The following is a 20,024-nucleotide window of genomic DNA, read 5'->3' on the forward strand; positions in this document are numbered from 1 at the left end:
GCCATAAAACTTAATCCTTGAGGCCATAATCTTTAAGGTCTGTGAGCTCCAATCCTGCAACATTAAGACTTGTTTGGTCAGGGGCGCCTGGGTGGCTCGGTTGTTAAGCATCTGCCTTCAGCTCAGGGCGTGATCCCGGCGTTCTAGGATCGAGCCCCACATCAGGCTCCTCTGCTGGGAGCCTGCTTCTTCCTCCCGACTCCCCCTGCTTGTGTTCCCTCTATCGCTGGCTGTCTCTCTCTCTGTCAAATAAATAAATAAAATCTTAAAAAAAAAAAAAAAGACAGACTTGTTTGGTCAGCAAGCTCCAAGGAGCCACATGGAGGCAACTTAATAAGCTAGAAAAAGAAGAGCAGACCCAAAGAAATTAAAAATAAGGAAAGAAAGCAGAAGTTAATAGTATACAGAAAAGAAAACAGTGGAGATGAACAGAATCAAAACCTGCTTTTTAAATGACTTTACTAAAATTGACATACCATGTAGCTCACTCGCTTACAGTGAACAATTCAACGTTTTTAGTATATTCACACAGTTGTGCAACCGTCACCACAATCTAATTTTAGGATATTTTCATCATCCTAAAAAGAAGCCCTCTGCCCCCTCGCTACCACGAGGCAATCACTCACTGCCTAGTGGTCATCAGACAACTGCCAAACTTTTTTCTTCTTCTCCACACATACAGTCCTCAAAAAACTTCAGAAGAAAAAGCCCAGGTCCAATGGCTTCACGGGTGCATTCTACCAAATGTTTAAAGAAGAAATACCTATCCTTCATAAACTTCTCCAAAAAATAAAAGATGAGGGTCCACTTTGCAACTCATTGTGTAAAGCAATTCTTACCCTGATGGTAGATCCAGACAAAGACATCACAAGAAAATAAAGCTCTGTGTGCAAGTGTTTGCATCACTAACCTCAAAATTCAAATATCTAACCAGCAGCAAGAAAGTTAGCCATGAAGCACGTGTGAGAGATACAAATGCCTAAGACCTCTGAACAGAAGCCATGTTGGTTTGCCCACACTGACATCCGTTGGTGCATGCCCACAAGCAGGGCCCTCCAGAAATGCGGTCTGCTCTTAAATTCTGTGACACCCTACCTAAATTCCATTCCTATCTACAGAAAAAATACTTAAAGTTTGGAAGCTACTCTTCTTTGAAGAAACTGCCCTAGTTTCATCCTGAGGGCAAGGTCTTCCCATGCACAACTATGGAACTAAGCAAAGTCAGGATTTGTTCATTTTTGCCTTCAGAGAATATTTCCTCATTATCACCCATAGCAACCCAGTAAACTGAGCTCTCTTCTCCACTCTGCGTCAAGATCTTTCAGAATCTTCATTTCCACTAGGGTTGAAATGAATGATAACAGTATAAAGAAAGTTTCAATCAGGCTATGTGCACTTTACCAGAGATTCAAGCTTATGCCTGAAGCCCAGAAATTGATCATTTCTGTCCTCAGACAGTTTTATGGGAAATAATTTACAGAGCAAGATCTTGAGTTTAGAGGGGCTCTGAATTTTCCTAGCCCTTAAAAAAGTACATATACCAAGAATCCACTTGAACTCCTATGTCAAATTCTAGGCTGCTAGAAAGAAAGAAGTAAGCACTCTAAGTATGCCTGTTTGCATAGAGTTTCTGAAATTTGTCCAGGATATACAGAGAGTGTTTCTGTAAGCAAAGTAAACAGGACACACTAAGGAAATATATCTATATCTAGGTTGGGCTTTCTAGAAGTAAATTTACTTTTCCTTCTAAGGATATATATAGCCAACATTACTGAAAACCTCTGTAGATACAGCTTCAGAAATGTGTATAAATGACTTTAAAACTCATTCATTTCAAAAACATGGAACACTCAAGCAGACGTTTAAATCCTTTAATGATTGAGAAGATGTTTCTAGTATCTGATAACCAGTCACTTTGAGTCATGAGTATTTGGTACTATAATCACTGGGGAATGTGTGGCTAGGCCTCAGAAAGTCTTATTTCCCTCATTTGCCTCTGAGATTAAGAGCATCCAAACGACAGGTATTGTGTTTGCTCTGGGACCATGCAGCGCGTTAATTCCCATTGGCACCATTTGGGCTAATTCCATTTTAAGACCAACTAGGTGAGGTCTTCTAATCATCGGCAGGGCTCTTATCACAAAGCCAGATCTTTGTAACCACCAGTGGCTTCAGCCTTCCCTGCAATGCCCTAGAAAGTGTTCGTCCTCAACTTTGCTGGAGAATGAGCAGACGGTTGTAGTATAGGGCATCTGATGACTCATAAGGGTGAACTCATGGGCTACAAATGGGGACGACTAAAATCCTAAATGAATGGTGGAAAGAACTTAAATTTCTCTTCACATCTTTAGGTTATAAAACTGGGGCATGTGAATAAAAGGGCTCATACAAAGAAAGGCAAACATGAAGGTAGAAGCGGAAAAAAAGAACTTTCGATTGAAGAATGCAGCCAACAGACGACCCTGGGAGACTGCTCATTTTATTTTATTATGCAATAAAAAGGAAAAATGAAGTGGTTTTTTTTTTTTTTTTTTTTTTTTTTAAAGATCTGGCCAAAGGAGTCTGCAGCATGTGTGATGAACTCACTCACAGAGGCACCAACATATTTTAGGGCAAAGTTGTCTAAAAATAACTTGTTTCGTCAGTTCTGGGACATTTTTGCAATCGTTTGCCAAGAATCCAATTAATGTGTGTTGTGTTTTTTTTTTTTTCCTTTCAGGCAATTTCATGTAGCTTTTATATTTTGTACTCTTTTAGAAAGAAAATTCTTATGGGCAAGTGGATGCAAATAGTATGATATGTGAGTAGTTAAGTTGCTAGGGCTCATAATGCTATTACTTGAGTCTCTGTGGCCCAGGGCATTTATAAAGATCAATTAACTCAGCTCAACTACTCTGAATGAGCCCTTCCTCTCTGCTCCGGGTCCCACCATGCTGCACTCGCATAGACAGCTGTGCTCAGACTGCCTGCCTCTAGGAAGCTGGGAGTGAATGGACAAGTGAAACCGGACAGGAAATAGGAGCCAGCCAGGGACTCTCATCCTTGCTCAGAGCCTATGGAAGTAACTACCTGCAGATATTTAAATCTAAAGGGTGAAGCTGGCCTATCTGCGTGGGGCATCACACAGATAATAAATAAATAATAATAATAAATAAACCATGTCAACTATACTAAGGATATAGGGAATAAAATGCACATAAACTTTTAAAGTAAAACATAGTAGACTTCAAAGATATTTCATGATTATTTTTTTCTAAGTGGGTCACTTTAGCTGAGCCCCCAACCTCCTGGAAGTCCCTCACCACACAATATAAAGCATAATTATAGGAAACAGCTGCTGTGTAATACTCATTTGGGGAATATTATTATCAATCTAACAAAACATTGAAGACAGATCCCCATTAGCTATGGATTTTAATAATGAAACAGACTTTAGAGATAATCTGGCCTAACCTATTATTTTAAAGATGAAATTGAGAACAAAAACAGAAGGTAGAGAAAGGTCTTGGGTGGATTTTTCCTTTCTTCCTAACAGAAGCCACGGTTAACATTTTCCGTGCACTGAGCTACTGACCATTCTCCAAATGCCCCATTGCACGTTTGCTTGCAATCTTCCTTTTGCAGGAAATGCCTTCGTCCTTTGGAAAAATTTTTCTCCCTACTCAAGACCCAGCTCAAAACCATCTCCTTGGAGAAACCTTTCTCTACTCACCCAGGTAGAGTTAATGTTTTCTTTTCTAATAGATCTTTAAATATAATTTTGCTTTAGTCTCTCGCATCTTAAAAGAAAAAAGATAAACAATGTCCCTTTCTGATCTCCATCTCCAGGGCCATCCTCTCTATTTCCTCCCTTTCCCAGCTATGGGTCTCAAAAGAATGGTTTCCATACTCTGGCTTCACTTCTCCACCTCCATTTACTCTTCAATCACTCCAACTGGCTCCTGACCTCTCCACTTCATGGAGGTTATTTGTGGTAAATGCATCAATGACTTCTGTGTTGCCCATGGCTGCTTTTCAGTTTTTATCATACTTGTCATCTCTTGAACATTCTACACAGTTGACCACAGTTAATTCTTTGAAACACCCTTGGCTTCTGGGCCACCACACTACTGGTTTCCCTCTAATGACTTAAGACATTGCTCTCAAACTCCTTGGAAGTTTACCCTCCTCTCCTAGATCTTTTGTGTTAGAGTTCCTCAGAGCTGAGACCTTAGTACTCTTCTCTCTCGTTCCTACCTTCTTTGGTAAACTTGTCTACTCCCTGTCTTCAAATTTCATATCAACAACAACCCTCAACAATATGTCTAGAAGTAAGATCTTTCACTGGGTTCTCGACTGTAAATCCAACTGCCTACTTACATTACTAGCATTGTCATGATTCACAGGTGATAAAATCACACCAAAAACTAGCAAAGATAAAACAAAAGAGACAGACAGACAAAGAAAAACAGAAAGAGAGGCAGAGAGAGAGCAAGAGACAGAGTCAGGGAGACTAGTTAATAAATAGATATGACAGATATGAGACTTCTAACTCATGTAACCAAACTGGGACCAGAAGCATGAAGACTCCAGTATCCTCAGGATTCTTTCTCCTTTACACTTCTCTGGTTGCATGTTATCTTCATTCTTTTAAGCCAACATAATTCCCTTACAAGGGCCATATTCATCAACAGCTCTGACCTTAGCGTCAGAGCTCTACAACCATAGTGCAAATCTCCTCTGCCCACTCAGTTTAAGAGAAGGAATTTGACTGGTCTTGTGAGGCTTACCTGGCTTTTCCGTGAATCAGTCATGTGACCTAGGAGTCAAGGCATGATGATTGATTTAGATTGGATCACATGCACATCTCCTAATTACTAGAGGGATAATGTTGAGCCAGGCAGTCACGCAATGCGTACCAGTTAAACTATTCAACATTTCCATTTGGATCCCTCACAGGTATCTCAAGGTATCTAAAACCTAACTAATAATGTTCCTCCAGAACGCATGGTTCTCCTCCCGCATTTTCGATCTCAGAAAATAATACCAACATTTATGGGTTAGCTCAGGTGAGAAACATAAAAAGTTATGCTTGTCAATCACCCTTAACATCACCCCACCATCACCCCAGCCTCAATCCAATGACCGTAGACTACTGATTCTGGAACCAGGATAGATTTTGGATTCATCCACTTTTTTCTGCCTCCAAAATCACCCTCCTAGTTCAAGTGGATATCATCTCAGTCCTGTATTACTACACTAGCATCCTAATTGGCCTACTGTCCACTCTTGATCTCCTCCCATTCTTTATTCTCAAAGTAGAGCTATTTTCTAAAAATTAAAACTCACCATGCTTTCTCCTGCTTAAATTCATAGAAACTCTTCTCATTGCTCTTGTGATAAGCCCTGATGCCTTAGCTTGCCCCTCCCCCAAGCTCTGGGAATCCAATATCTGCTTTCTTTGCTAGCCTCATTTTTTCCCACTCTCCCCTTCCCCCCACTCAAAATGCTTCAACCACATCAGTCTTTTGGTTTTTCCGAAGCAATTTGAACTTGACTGGGCTGCAGGGCTTTCACATGAGCCAGGCAAACATGCCAGGTTTGTGCTCTCTAAACCCTGCACTTCGTCACATCACTTCAAACAGCTCTAATACTTACTTGGGTGAGTTTTCAACTGTAAGGTTCATAGGGAAGGATGGCATCTGTCTTGTTTGACATAGTACTTAGCACTTAGGAAATGTTCAAACAATATTTACGAAATGAATGGTTATCCATTTTATTATAGACTGTGTATCTGTCTTTTCTGTCAAAATATGAATTTATTCTTTTATTTCACAAATATTTATTGAGTTCTTAACTGGTGTGATGGAGTTAAATATCAGGGACAGAGGCATGTAGAAGATAGATGGGGTCCTTGCCTTTGGAAATTTATAGTTTTACTGCACAGAAACCATGTGTTTTCCCTTTCTGCATCTCAATTCCTGGAAGATACGAGCTATTTAATGTTTACTGAATGAATAAATGAATTAATTAATGGATGCTCTGAACTTGACCATCAACTAGTCACTGTTATTGTAGCTGTTTTAAATTCTGTGTGTCTGGAATAACCAAAAGGCTCATGGCAGAGAAAAAATGGACCATGAGCCATGGTTTTCCTGGCTGGCAGTGAGCTGGGCCAAACATAATCATCACTCACTAGGCGGAATTGAGATAGGGAGGTCCAGGACGGCATATTGGCACAAGGGAAGAAGGGAAGTTCTGGACACACAGCATCTGGGAACTTGGAGCAAAGGGATGGGAGAGAAATTATAATATCAATGGAGGAAGGAAGGAAGAGAAAGGAAAAGGACCAAAAGGAAATGAGATTTGCCCATTTTTCTTGAAGCTTCTCAGCAATGTCTATCTCCTACTCAGCATTGGGAGCCCTGTGGCAGCAGGAACAATACCAATCTTGATTATCAAAGTGTCTCTGGTGCCAATTCGCATGACCAGGCGTACTTGATCAATGAATGCGTGAGTACGTGCTCAGGCACCGTAGGCTCCCGGTCTCAGAATCACAGCTCCCAGACGCTAATGAGGCCAGGACACCAGTTCCTATATCTCACATCGTCCAAAGAATGCACTTCTGGTAGCTGGTTCTGGAGCTCACCCTCTCCAGATAAGCAGGAAGCCCTTGAGAGTAAGTTCTCACACCTAGATATTTCAACTAGTTACCACCCCGAGACATCCCCAAACCACAGTTAAGAGAAAAATAGATCTTTTTTCTCTGAGTTGACAGCTGAAATTCTCAGAAAAAAAAAAAAAATCTGTAGAGTTAGAGGTAAAAAGTTTCCGAATGTATGCATGTCTAGAAGTCACAGATAGTAGTAGGATGAATGAGAGAATTATATTGAATAATTTATTCAGAAAAGAGGTGGTAGCCATGGTGACATATACAGTATGTATATGTGGGAACCTAAAGTGGAGAGTGGATGCCTTTAGGGAGAAAAGGGAGGCAAAAAATAAGGAGGCTAAAGACCTCAAACCTAGTGGGAAACGGTGCCCAGGGTTGGTGTAATTTTGTGCATTTTCTGTCTAAGAAAAAGGCAGTATCACATAATGGCAAAACATGGGATCTCTAGAGTCCAGGGGCCTGGATTTGAATTGTACACTGTTGATTCTGGACAAATCACTTAGCATCTCTAGGGTTCAGTTACTTTATCTGAAAAGGAAGATACAAATGTGACCCATCTCTGGGGAGCATTAAATGAGGAGCTTCCTGTAAAACACCTGGCATGTGTTATGGGCTTGATAGATATTATTTATTACTAACACTCACACGAATGACTCAGCAGCAGGTGTGTTCACCATTGGGGCCAATCTCCAGTACTGGAGATTCAAGGAGAACCAGAGGAAAAGAAGAGCCTCTGAGATGCCATTCGTGAGAAGTGTCCAAGCAGACCTGGGTGCACAGCTGGTCCTCGGTAAGTGATGGCTTTCCTTCCTTCCACTTCTGTCATCTCCCTATTTTTATGAAATTGAGTGTCAGTGCACCATCCCTGCTGTACCTTAGAGCTCCCCTGTGCCCACAAAACCTTTTCTGGTCTGGAGAAGGCTGAACAGAACCCAGCAGCTACAAGGGAAAGTTGTAAAAATGCAGATCAGAGTTTCGTTTTTTTTTTTGTTTTTTTTTTTTTAAGATTTATTTATTTGAGAGGCAGAGGGAAAGAATCTTCAAGCAGACTCCCTGCTGAGCATGGAGTTCAACACGGGCTTGATCCCACAGCCGACCCTGAGATCATGACCTGAGCGGAAATCAAGAGTTGGGCACTTAACCGCTTGAGCCACCTAGGCGCCCCCAGAGCTTCCCTTTTTTAAAAAATGCTTATTTGAAGGCAACCAACCAGATGCACAGGCCACAGTAGAATCTAATCAAGCACAAATAATGCAAAGTTATAAAACCAGATTTTTCTTCTTCTTCATTCAGCATTTTAAGAGCCTCTGCTCAGGAAGGGGGTGGGCTCCCAACAATCGTGGGAAGGAAGTCAAGTTCAGTGCCCTGGTGCCACCTTCTTCCCCTTTCCCCTTCTCCCTTCTACTCCCTCAAGGCTTTTGCCCCCAATTCTGGGCCCAGAACCCTCCATAGTTTCCCAGCCCAAAGATTCTCTCAAGAAGGATCTGAAACTCATTTACATTAAAATACAAATGCAGATTGCAGCTTAAAGCATTACCCCAAGATTTGCCTTTACCTCAACACCCCCAGCAACATTTCACACCAACCCCAGCAGGGAGCAGAGAGACTTCCTTCCTAGGCTCCCTAAGCTTGCTGGTTGGTATTTTTAAGGTAGATTCATCCTGGAATTCCTGCAATGTCACCCCTTGGGCTGTAAATTAATTGGCAGGGTTTATTTTTTATTGATTGATTGATTGATTTTTAAATTTTTTGTTATGTTATGTCGGTCACCATACAGTACATCATTAGTTTTTGATGTGGTGTTTAGGAAAGGAGCAAAGGCTCACAGAGAGCTATTTTCATTCCTTTGAGCAGAAAGATGGAGCCCCACACAGCGAATCCAACCTCCTTTGAATTTAAAAATCACCTGAAGCATTTACGTATTGACAACCAGATGCCCTTGGATCTCTCTTTCCATACGTCTGGGTTGAAACCCTGGAAACTGATTTTTGTTGCCAGCATGGTGGGGTTGTGGAACGGATTAAATGAGGGTATTAGTGAGAAAGTCTCAGCCTCTGCGCCTGGCTTAAGAGAGTTGAGTATTATTTGAATTTCCCATCTCACTTGCCATAGCCTCATTTGGAAGCGTGAGTCTGACCCCCCCTTCATGTATGTTCTCCTTAACCGTCAAGTGTAGACATTTCCGAAGAGCCACTCTTTCCTCCCTGAGCTACTGCACATGGTGCTAACAGATTCCTCTTTCTAACACACAGTTCTGAGCGTGTCCAAGGAATCCACACTGCACCTGACCCCACAGGCATACTCACAATCCCGTCTTCACATGGCAGCAAGAGCTATCCATTAAAAAGTGGATTCGTTTACTCCCACATTTAAAGCGAAATGCAAACTCTTCACCACAGCTTTCAAAGCCCCTACAGTCCCCTGTTCATCTTTCTGACCCCATCTCCACCATCTCCCCCGCTCACAAGGCTCTAGTCACACTGATTTGATCGATTCTCCTGCCTTAGTGCTCACCCCTGCTCAAGGCCACCATCCCGCTGTTCCTTCTACCCAGAATGCTCTTCCCCCAGATCCCTGCAGGACTGGCTCCGTTACACAGTTCTGGGCTCAGCAGCTACTTCCTGCTAGAGTGGTCCCCTGAGGCTCAATCATATTAACCCTTGCTATTTTTTTTTTTACAACACTTCTTCAATCTAAAATTACCTTACTTATTTGGTTTCTTTTTTTTTTTTTTTAAGATTTTGTTTATTTATTTGAGAGAGAGTGAGCCAGAGAGAGAGCATAAGCAGGGGGAGCGGCAGGCAAAGGGAGAGGGAGAAGAAGACTCCCCACTGAGCAGGGAGCCTGACGTGGGGCTCGATCCCAGGACCCTGGGATCATGACCTGAACTGAAGGCAGATGCTTAACCAACAGAGCCACCCAGGTGCCCCACTTATTTGTTTTCTTACTACTCCCTGTCTAACCCCTCCAGGATGTAAGCTCCCTGAAGACAAGACTTTGGTTGTCCTTTTCACTGTTCACTCTTTATGTCTGCAGCCAGAACAGTGGTTGACACATGGTTGACATCCAATATGCATTTTGCACCCCAGTGCTCAAATGACAAATGCTCAAGCATTGTCACCTCGATGTTCAAATCCTTCCATGGTTCTATATCCTTCTCAGAATGAAGAATACGTTCCTTGGTTTGTAAGTGAACAGTCTCCATAGTATTGCCTTAATCTACTTGCTAACCTATGTTCTTATAGCTCTCTTTTTATTATAATGATTAACACATTAAATTGAAATCATCTGCATACGTTTCTGTCTTCTAACCTTTAAACCCCAAAGTGAGGTTTGTGGACTGGTATCATTGGTATCATCTGGGAGCTTTTTAGAACTACAGATTCTGAAGCCTGGTGTTAGACCTACTGAATCACCATCTGTATTTTAATAAGAGCCTCAAAGGAATCGGATGCATATGGCCTTATTATGATTACCAGAGAAATAATATCAGACCAGACAGAGAGTCAGTCATCCAATGTATATTAGCTAAACTACTCACCACTCCCACTGGGATCTCTCACAGACATCTTGATAGTAATGGCCATACTGAACAAATAGTAATCCTCCAAAAACTATGATTCTCCTTCAGTATTTTCACTCTCAGAAAATTAAAAAAAAATATTTATTGTCCTACACTAGTTCATGAGCTATTCAAAGGTTTTATTATTCTGCTTTGAAAAAGGGGGACAGTAGAGCACTGGGTGGAGGTGGGCAGAGAGAAAATAGCTTTAATTTTCCCGTGAGAAGGCAGGAGATAGATATCAACAAGTAGGTGGGTATATGAGTTTGGAACTCAGGAGAGTTATCAGGGTCTAAAAACAGATTTTGGAGCCAACATACATAGCCACAGCCTTGATTTGCCCTGGTTTATTGACCAGTGATCCTACCATACCTCCCAAGTTCATTCAAGATGATTATCTCACATCCTATCCTCTCTCTTTAAACTCCCACCACCTCCCCTTCAGGCTTCAGTCTTGGCTGACAAGCTTTTTTCTTATTCCACAGAGAAAATAGAAGCTGTCAGCAGAGGTCCCGTATCCACTCACACCCCATACCCTTAGCCTGCCCTTCTTCATGAGAAGATATTACGACTATGTTAAAGTAACACTTGTTAACGTGGAACACAGGATGCGGGGTGAGCCACGGTTCAATGGAAGACCACAAGAGAAATTGAAGTAGAGAGGTTGATGACTCATTGGTCCTGGGGGAAGTAAATGGCAGGGAGGTCAATGCAGAGAGAGTGACAGAACCTAGGGCAAGGCCTTTATTAGGGTCAGGGGTGGAATGCTTTGGGGTTCTCAAGCTGAGAACAGATGGGCCAGTTCAAACCACAATGAATAGGGTTTGGGTAAGCTCCAGGGGGTCTTATCTAAGGAGCACACAAGAGGAAGGCCCTGGGGGGGGGGCGGGGACTTGATCACAAGGGCTTTTGGGGAAGTCATATCAGGAACTTGCATTTGCTTGTGACTTTGCGGGCTGCTAGCAAGGGTATGCATTTGTATGAGGGGCTAGTGTCAGTTCAAGGACCATTCAAGCTGTCTAACCAAACAAAATGAATGCCAAGGGATGCCTGGCTGGCTCAGTCAGGAAAGCACTTGACTCTTGATCTCAAGGTCTTGAGTTCAAGCCCCGCACAGAGCTTACTTAAAAAGAAAAAAAAGTGAATGTCAAGGCAGCCATGTTGTAGAGCAGCTGAGCTAAGCGCCCCACTGGAAGCCAGCTTCTTCACTATGTCCTAGTTCCCATCCCTTTATCCTGCTCAAAGACCTCATGCCAACAGTTCACTCCCCCCTCTTCTGTGTCATAAAATTGCCCTTTCTTTTCTTTTTTATATTTTTAAGATTTTATTTTATTTATTTCACAGAGAGAGAGACAGCCAGCGAGAGAGGGAACACAAGCAGGGGGAGTGGGAGAGGAAGAAGCAGGCTCATAGCAGAGGAGCCTGATGCGGGGCTCAAACCCAGAACGCTGGGATCACTCCCTGTGCCAAAGGCAGACGCTTAATGACTGAGCCACCCAGGCGCCCCTAAAATTGCCCTTTCTATTAGATTTTCGATTACCATTTCAGTACATTAAATCTCCTATCTTAAAATCAGGGCACCTGAGGGGCTCAGTCTGTTGAGCATCCGACTCTTGGTTTGGGGTCAGGGCATGATCAGGGTTGTGAGATCGAGCCCCACATTGTCCTCCACACTCAGCGGGGTGTCTGCTTGAGATCCTCTCTCTTCCTCTGCCCCTGCTCACACTCGCGTGCTCTCTCTCTCTCTCAAATAAATAAATAAATAAATAAGGAGGCTCCACTGACTCTGGTCCCTCCTGCCGCTCTCACCCCTCTGCTTTAGAGCACAGCCTCCTGAAGAAATTGTCTACACTGCTGCCTCCAACTTCCCTTCCCATTCTCACTTGCACCCACAACCAAAACTGCTCTGTCAAGGTCACTGATGACTTCCACATCACCAAATCCATGGGGCAGTTCTCAGGCCCCACTGCACTTCCCCTACCAGTAGCTGACATCCTTGTCAACTCCCCCTGGACACTCTTCACTGGCCGTCCAGGACACCACACACTGGAGGTGCTCCTCCCTCCTTGGGCCACCCCTTCTCAGCCTCCTTTGTTGATTTGCCTCCTGTCCCAACCTCTCCATGTTGGTGTACCCAATGTGAAGGCCTCAGTTTGCTTCTTTTTTTCCATGTGTACACCCTGGTGATCCCACCCCACATCACTGCTTTAAATGCCATCTGTGTGCCCAGACTTCTCCTCTGGTCTAACTTCGTTCTCAACAGCTGCCTCAATGTCTAACGGCAGCACAGAGCTTGCAAGCCTCCGATCTGACTCTTCATCCTCATTACCACCGGCTTCCCCAGTCTCCCTCATCTATGAAAATGACAACTCCTTCTTCTTGCCAGAGCCAAATCTTAGGGCCTGACCTTCTTTCCTTCTCTCCCCACATCCAATAGAAAACCCTATTGGTCTCACCTCAGATTAGAATACAGATTCATTCATTTTTCACTACTGCATTACTGTCATCTGGAGACAAGCCCTTATCATCTCTGACCTTGATTATTGCCGTTGTCTCCTAGAAGAGCTCCCTACCACCACTCTGGCTTTCTGGGCCTCTTAACACAGCAGTCAGAGCTATCCTCTAAGAATATAAGTTAGATTATAACACTTCTGTCTTTGAAACCATCTATGGCTCCCCATTTCTCCAAAGCCCTAACATGGACCACGAGGGCCTCCCTGACCTACCCCTGTTGCCCCCTGGTCCTTTCTCTTTCCCCAGGATCACTTCATTTTAGCCACGTGAGGATTTCTTTTCTTCTTTCCTGTTTTTCTTTTTTTTTCTTTCTTTTTTTCTTTCTTTCTTTCTTTCTTTCTTTCTTTCTTTCTTTCTTTCTTTCTTCTTTCTTTCTTCTTTCTCTTTTTGTTTGAGAGACAGTACAAGTTGGGGGAGGGGGCAGAGAGAGAGAATCTTAAGCAGGCTCCACACTCAGTGCAGAGCCTGACAGAGGGCTTGGTCTCATGACCCTGAGATCAATCGTGACCTGAGCTGAAATCAAGAGTCAGACTCTCAACCTTTGATTAGAATACAAGTCGACCAACTTGTCAATTACCCAGCAATTTAGACTGTAAGCAGCCTGGGGGCTCTGAGGAAGGAATTCCTACGGGCCAAGCAAGGTGCAAGGTATTCTGCCTATGCTAATATATTTGATCCTCACAGCAACCCAGTGAGATATGTATGATTCCCCATTTTACATATGCAGAAATTGAGGTTACCAGAGGTTAAACTAACTCAAAATCTTGCAACTACTAACGAGCAAAGCAGATCCTGAAGCATGAGTGCTTTGGGCAGCATGTGAGAAATATGTATACAGGGAGTGTTTTCCCTGTCCTCCTGGCGTCATCTGGAAGCCCCAAACTGAGGTAGACCTGTTGGTTTCCTATAACTAATCCTTTTCCTCCTGCTAATGGAGCTGGGTTGTACCTGTGTGGGGGGCAGACTTGTGCTTCAGGAAAGACTGAGCCTCTTCTTAACCTCAGGAGGCAAAATTTTACTGGTCTAAGACAATTATGACCATTTCATTTGCCTGGCTATTGATTGGCTTAGTTGGGACACAATTCTGCCTCCTAAGACTTGAGGGTATTTCTGCTGGGGAACGGGGGCAGGGAAGAATGTCCTTCTTAGAAAAAGGTCATCCTTGAAAAGAGGCAGAGACCCAAAGTAGGGAGTGTCTTTATTTTGGCTTTTTTTATTTCTTTATTTGCATTTGGATGTGGTTGTGAATGCACTGCTTAGAGCTATTGCAGATACTTGCAATCATGAGGGGACCAAAAACTTGGGGACAAAACTGACACGAGACCTTTATTGATCTACTGAATTAACCAACCTTCACCTTCTTGCTTGGTGAGGCAACAAATAACTGTTGTTCAAACCTTTATAAGTTTTATGTTTGTGTTATTTGTAGCCAAAATATTCAATATACACAACATACTATGTATATTTTTACCCGGTAGTTTATCACCAGTTCTTAACACAGCGGTAATGGCTCAAAATCAAGGTTTTGGTTGACTGCATAAAGAATGTTCTATATTTCAGAGTAAAAAAAATGAATGAATTCAATGAATTATTGCAGGGTGTAGAAAGTTGAGACAGCAACATGCCACTGGCATTCTACATAGAAAAAACCCTGGCAGCATGTAATATGACAGTACCCCTATACTCTGACACCAGGGAAAAGGCATTCATGCTAAGATCCTGTCTGTCAGATAGCCTTCTCCTCCCATGTAATTAATTGAAATTCGAAATCAAATTTTGTCCCTGGTCACTGTGGTCCAGACCAAAACCAGCCCAGATTATATTCTCAGTCAGGAGGTGGCTGTGTTTGAGATTTGTGCTGGCATCGCTGAGCTGTGACCACAGCACACATTTTTGTGGGAAATATCAGATGAAACATTCTTCCATTAAGAAGGGGGTGGGTGGTGGCGGCAGGGTTCAGCGTGTCCAAGATAGCTTTTCTCCTTCTGAAACTTGTTTAGACTCATTCTTTCCGACTTATTGAGACCACTTTTCCCCTTTCAGAGCAAATGTAGCTGGAGAAACAAATGGGCACAAAATTTAGAAACATCAGAGTCCCTTTTCCAAGGCCTTATTTCATAAGGCCCTATGTGGTTTGTGGGAGCAATTTGAGGTCCTGGGTACTGATAAAGATGATATAATTTTAGAACTTTCAGAAGCCTGTGTGGCCTCTTTGTTAAAGATCAGCAATTAGAATAAAAAAGAACGAATTCTCAACATTTGCTGCAACATGGAGGGCACTGGAGCAGATAATGCTAAGTGAAATAAGTCAAGCAGAGAAAGACAATTATCATATGATTTCTCTCATCTATGGAACATAAGAACTAGGATGATCGGTAGGGGAATAAAGGGATAAAGAAAGGGGGGTTAATCAGAAGGGGGAACGAAACATGAGAGACTACGGACTATGAGAAACAAACTCAGGACTTCAGAGGGGAGGGGGGTGGGGGAATGGGATAGACTGGTGATGGGTGGTAAGGAGGGCACGTATTGCATGGTACACTGGGTGTTATACGCAACTAATGGAGCATTGAACTTTACATCGGAATCCGGGGATGTACTGTATGGTGACTAACATAATAAAAAATCATTTAAAAAAAAAAAAAGATCAGCAATTAGAGTCTTCAAGCACTGAAAACAATTACTTAAACCTTTTCAAAATGTCCATATTCAGTATTAATTCTGAGCACCATTGTCTTCCTTTTGTTTGTCCCTGGCTTATGCTTTCATTCAGCTAGATTATTTTAGTTGTGGTTCCAAGATATGGTTCAACTACAGTGTATGATGCAGGGTGCATGGGCAGGGAAGACATTCTGGCTTAGCATTTGGAGACAAACCTCTTTGCACTTACTTTTTTGTGGCCCTATTCTGAGGCACGTGACCCTACATGATTCCTTCCATACAGATTGTGGTGACTCACCCTGTGACCCCGGCTGATGGAACCAGGAAGTGTCCATTGTTTTTGAAGACATCTACCCATAAGCTGGCTGGCAGCCAATGAGATAGCCCAGTGGGAACCCCCTAATTGGACAGGGATGTCCAGCGCCCCATTGTGACTAACAGACTCTTTCAGATCCTTTCTTGTAGGGAACTTGAAGGTGACACAAAGACAGAAATACAAGTGACAGAAGGGTCTAGAAACCAAGAGACCCATGGAGACGAGGCAGTGGGCAGAAACCATGATGAGTCAGTAGAAACTAGGAAACTAAGCAAACTGGTGCCATGGATGCCTGCTGTTGAGAAATCAACAAAATCATGGCATCTATAGACTGAGAAGGAGATTCCAGTGCCTGAAAAGCTTGATCCTATGTTTATTCAAACTTCTTCAGTTCTTCCCTACATCCCTCTATCATAAATCTCCATTAGTTGAGACTCTGATTGCATCAGATTCTTACACTCTGAGTTTAATAGATCCAATTATTTACCAGTGTTGTGGTCTTAGGTAAATCCCTCAACTTCCATGCACTTTACTTGTTTAATTTCTATATGCAATAAGTAGAATAATGGTCTCCAAACATGTCCACGTCCTAATTCTAGGAACCTATAAATAGGTTACTTTATACAGCAAAAGGGATTTTGCAGATGTTTTTAAGTTAGTGACCTTGAGATGAGCTCTTCTTTTTTCCATGAGACTCTAATCTAACCACGTGGACCCTGAAAATCAGAGAGGATTTTCTTGGGTGCTATCCCCAGGTCTCAATTCCTCCATAAAAGACCACCAATTTCAAATCAGTCTTGATGTCTTTCATTTCTCTTCTACATCTCAGGTACACACGTTTGCATTCAAACATACCTAACGGTATCAGTGTGTTTCTACACATTTGTTATGTGTACTTTCAAAGATACTTTTATTTGGTAAATAATAAACCCAGCAAATATTTATGGAGGATACTTTGGGTAGTCATGAGGTCATCTAGATGAGGCATATTAGTCTTCATTAGACCTGGTATGGTGCTTTATGACAGTCTCAAGATCATGTTGGTAGAACTCAAAATTTACTGAAGACATAAAAGAACATTTTAGAGAACTTGGGGCCCAGACAAGATTTGCCTGTCTTCACAAATCCATCGGTCTCACCTAAAGTCTAAAAATCCTTAGAGTGCATTCACAGTCCACCCAATGTCAACAGGGGAGGGCTATTAACGGACACTAGAGTTATCAATACTGGTGAGAAGCACAGCAAATGCGACAGTGAGACTCCTTAGAAGGTACTTGTGAACCACTGAAACCTAAGAACTTGACTTTGGTGAGTTAAAAATGTAGAACATGCCCGCAATACCAGTTCTCACTTGAGCAAGAATTTGCTAGTTCTTATCACAGCCAAACATCTTCAGGGCTTTGAATGACCCTAAACTTCATTTGGCATTTGGACAGGACAATAGGTACTTTGATGACCTGATTAGAGAATAATTCAAGGCTGTTTCCCACTAGGTCACTTTGATCCATGGCTGAGTCAAATTCCCCAGACCACTCTCCAGCCAAAATATACCCCCAGAAAAACGAACAATGTAGAGTACATTTTTAGAAGTAGTGATCTCAGTACTTTTCATCATGTCTTTATACATCAAATAGTTGTTGGATACTGTAACTATATTCTCAAACGTTCGTATACACAAGAATTACCCAGAAGGGTTCACTCCCCAGGAAACTGATTCAGCAATTCAAGGGTGGGCCTTGGGGGAATCGATGTTTAACCAGTCTCATGGGTGATTCTAATGCAAGATCTCTATAGACCACTTGTAAAATGTTTAGTCCCCAAAATGAATAAGCAACAGTTCTTGGCCATCAGGAGTCTTGATGTCCAGGGTGAGAGAGAAAGGAGGAAAGATACTCTATCCAGGGGAGTACAGTTTTGAAGGAGGCTGCCACAAGGAGAAAAGGGAAGGGCATTCTAAGCAGATGAACAGCTTTTACAAGGTCACGGTCATGAGAAGACACGAACCATTACAGACCAGTAAGCAGTTTAGGGTGATGGGAAGGTGAAGGGCACTCTAGGTGTGGACAACCAGGACAGAATCTAAGAGAATAGCATGGATCTGGATTCGCCACTAAGTCTTTTCAGCTTTATTTCATAGGCAACAGAGTGCTGGTGGAAGCTCTGAAATCTGACTTTGAGAATATCTAGTATTGGGCAGATGTCTACTCACCTAATACCTCCTGAGGACCCAGCCCAACAGTGTGCTAGAAAAGGGTTGTCACATTTAGGAGTTGTGACAGTCCAAGCAATGAAAGACGAAACTAAGGTGGTACCCGTGAGTGTATACAGAAATAAGTGGTCAACAAGATTTGAGATAAAAAACACAAAAACAAAAAACCCAAGACTTTGGTGACAGGTTAAATTGAAGAAGCAAGGGAAAGGAAATTTGCAGCGTTCGGGGGCAGAGAGACTGCTAGAGATGGAATGTTTGTGTTCCCCTCCTCCCCGAATCCATATGTTGGAGCCTAATCCCCAGTGGAAGGGTATTAGGAGATGAGGCCTTTGGGAGGTAATTAGGTCATGAAGATGGAGCCCTCATAATAGGATTAGTGACTTTATAAGAAGAGACACAGAAGAGATTGTCTCTCCCCCATGTGAGGATGCAGCAAGAAGGCGGCCATCTACCAAATAGGAGGAGGGTTCTAGCCAGAAACAGATGCTGGCACCCTGATCTTGGACGTCCAGCCTCCAGAACTGTGAGAAATAACTGCTTCTTATTTAAGCCACCCAGCCCCCATGGTGTTTTGTGAAAGCAGCCAGCACCAAGACAGACTAAGTGTTTGATATTGACGCTCCTGGAGAGTGCAGGGGACAAAGGCTGGCCCCACCCAAACGGGAGTCGATGAGCCCTTCCAGAGGGAGCAGGAGAGTGAAAATGTATGCAGGCCAATGGTGAGACGTGGGGGGCAGTCAGTGGACGTGGTGCAGTAACCATGAAGGAGCTGAACCAGGGCTGAGTGGGGTCCCCTAAAGAAAGAATGTAGCGGTCTGAGCCAGAAGAGGTGATCAGTCATTTTAAATGCCGACAGAGGGAAAGACTTTGTATTGGCTCCATCACCTGGGATCCCTGGGTGACATTAACAGGGATGACCTCCATGGAGGGTTGGGGGTGGGATCCAGGTGTCAGGATGGAAGGAATACAGTGGGAAAGGAAGGAATGAAAGGTGCGAATGGGAAGGCACAGGATGTGGACTCCTCTATCAGGAAAGTTGAGCCTAAAAGGAAGAGAGGAGGCAAAGCAAGACGGTAGATAGAATGAGGGACTGAGGTTTAGGCTTTCATGAACAAGGCTTTTGCTTATGTGACAGGAAGTCGTGGTGAGAATAAAGAAAGAATAAATTGGAGTTCCCTTTTAAATTTTATTATATTAGTGGAAAATAATTGTCCAAAATCTAGACGGAAAATAACACAGTGCTGGGGTTTTAAGTACTGGGAATCAGAAAAAATATTTCTCAATTTTTGAAGTAGCCGTCCTTCCACGTGTGGTTGTGCGTGGAGGCTGCTCTGACGGGTGAGAAGGAAGAAAATGTTCAAGGGAGAGGCATGATTTGACGTGAGTTTTGGCTCCATGATCATGAAGGCAAAGAGGAAAGTCCAGAAATTCACTTTATCAAATGACTACTGGACCTTTGGTATTTGATCCGGGAATCTCCACTCAGACACCAACCAGCTGGACATAAATCCACGTTTTCATATATTTAGAAAACAAAGGGACAAAAGTCAGACAAACAGCAGAATCTAATCTCTTCAACCATCCGAGGCAGCAACGTTGTTTTATTTTTTATATTCTCATGAATAAGACGTTGTTTTCAAATTGCTATTTGCATGTGAAACCAGAATAGCAGTTTAGACAGTTCCCTCAGAAACCAAGCGTAATAGAATGGTTTCAGTCTCGTGTCCTGTGTGTGTGCACAGGCAGGCTCAAGGGTGAGATGGCACATGTGCCCAATTGCACACTGACAGTGGTTACATATATTTATGTAAATGCTTAGAAAACGACTCAGAAGAATTCATGCCAGACAGATAGCAAGACTTCACTGTAGGGAAAGCAGGGGTGGGAATTGAAATTAAGGCTAATGCTTAAAAGGCACTTCAGTTTTACCTACAATGTTAGTTTTTTTACTCTACAAATTTATTACTTTTAGATTTAAAACATTATCCTAAAAAATTATGGAAAAATCAACACTAACAAGATGTTCCCAATTATTATGGGGGGAAGCCAAAAATGGCTACCATCCAGAAGAGGGCTAGGTGGACAGGATACAAGTAATGGAGAGGTG

The sequence above is a fragment of the Ailuropoda melanoleuca genome, chromosome 5, assembly GCF_002007445.2.
Source record: "Ailuropoda melanoleuca isolate Jingjing chromosome 5, ASM200744v2, whole genome shotgun sequence".
In the NCBI taxonomy this organism is placed as follows: Eukaryota; Metazoa; Chordata; class Mammalia; order Carnivora; family Ursidae; genus Ailuropoda; species Ailuropoda melanoleuca.